The following is a 2,165-nucleotide window of genomic DNA, read 5'->3' as shown; positions in this document are numbered from 1 at the left end:
GGGCCTAGTCAGAATAGTGGTTTCAGGACCACAAATCTGATGTTAAAATATTTTTTTATGATTATTATGAGGCCTAGGATGTGAAAATAAGCATGTGTTAAAGTTTCATGAAGAAATTCTAGGTGTAAGGTGTTCGATTGAAAATTAGGGACCAAATCGAATAGATTGTAAAACTTGTGATGTAGAAGAAATTTGTATGAAATTGCTTTGGATTATTATTAAGAGGTTTTAATTAGCAATTTTCCCAAAATCTAAGTTTTTGGACAAAAATGGGCATGGATGGAAAATTTTTAAAGTTTAGTAAGGAAGGACATTTTGGTCATTTAGTAATAAATGAAAAATCAAAGCAAAATGCACTCATCTTCTTCCTTGTGGCTGCCAAAATTTGCAAGGGTTCATAGGCTAGGGTTTTGACATTTTCAAGCTTGATAGTAAGTGACTCCTATCCCCGTTTTTAACGTTCTTTACATTTTTGATATCCTCGTAGCATGCTCTATCCATTTCTACCCATATTTCAAGGTAGGGTTCATGTTAGAAATTTGAACCATGCATGAGATGATTGTTCTTTGATGATATATGGAGGATTATGAAGGGTAGATGTTAGATAAACATCTTTTACTAAGTGATTTTTCATGAAAACACTTAAAAAGGGACCTATTTGTAAAATGGTATGTGTGGTAGAAATGGGAAATAGAGAAAAATATGGGCTGGTATGAACTTAGAATAGATTCAGCTAGGCTTAGGTAACCAGGGAAATACATGCATTTCGTGTTACAAGCGTTAGAACTAAATTGTAAAAATGTGAAAGGTTAGGGGTAAAATGGTTATTTTGCCCAAGAGTGAATTTTGGGGCTGAATTTGAATATTGTGATAGAATAATAATTTATTTTGTTTATCTATAGGCCCCGAGAGGCCAATTCCAGAGGTTGACCGTGGAAAACAAAAGGTTTCGGAATAATCGAAATCTAAATCCGAAACATCTTCCAGGTAAGTTCGTGTAAGTCGAATGTAGACTTTTTAAATACATTACAAATGTATATTCTTTTATATAAAATAACAGTGATATTCAATGTATGATAATTCATGAAAATTGATGTTATGATGAGATGTCCCAGTTGAATAAAAAGGAATAAATGATGGATTTTCTGAACATGAATTGACGGTAAAAAGAATCTAGCCCAGACGGGTGTTCCTTAAGTGATCTAGCCTCCCGAAGAATATGTGTGCTGAAATGGATTTAGCCCGAATGGGTAATCCGATTAGGATCTGAATTTAGCCTGGACTGGTAATTGAGATCCGAACTCATAAGGGTAATTGTCGATGCAGGGGATTTAACCTGGACTGGTAATCCCACCATAAGAGTGAGGTTCGCGGGAGTACATACTTGAAATGATCACTTGCATGATTTGACGGTAAATGAGATATCCATCGAGATTTCGAGAAATTCAACGGGATAAATATGAGAAATGAGAATGGAAATTCTTGAATTGATGAGCTCATCTAAGACTAGTGCTATAATGTATTGATATGAAACTGATCTGATGATTGAGTGCATATGATAGGGAAATTATTCTATACTAATTGGAATGAATGTCTATTATGGTTGTATGCTAAATAACCGGTAAGTTTACTTTCCTGTTGTAACATCCCGAATTAGGGCCTAGTTAGAACAGTGGTTTCGAGACCAAAAATCCAAATTGGAAATAATTATTTTATGATTATTATAAAGCCTATGATATGTTTATTTGTTGGTGTAAAAATTTCATGAGGAAATTTTATGTCTAAAATGCTTAATTTGGCTTTAATGACTAAATTGAATAAATTGTAAAACTTGAGTTCTAGAAGCTTCACCATGAAATTGAATTGAATTATTAATTAGAGGTCCTTAAAGATTAATTTGACCAAGTTCTAAAAATTTGGACAAAAAAGGACATGGTTAGGTAAAATTTCAAAGAATAGTAAAAAGGGCATTTTAGTTATTTTGTAATTAAATGAATTAAAAAGGGAAAACAAAATAAAAATTTGCTCATCCTTCTTCCTCATGGCCCAATGTAGCACGGGGAAAGCCATGGTTAGGGTTTTCAAGCTTCCAAGCTCAATAGTAAGTACTCTTGAGCCCCATTTTTAACATTTTACGCATTTTTGAAGTCTCAGGAACATGATCT

Source organism: Gossypium hirsutum, chromosome A09, assembly GCF_007990345.1.
Source record: "Gossypium hirsutum isolate 1008001.06 chromosome A09, Gossypium_hirsutum_v2.1, whole genome shotgun sequence".
NCBI lineage: Eukaryota > Viridiplantae > Streptophyta > Magnoliopsida > Malvales > Malvaceae > Gossypium > Gossypium hirsutum.
This window is presented reverse-complemented; position numbering follows the sequence as displayed.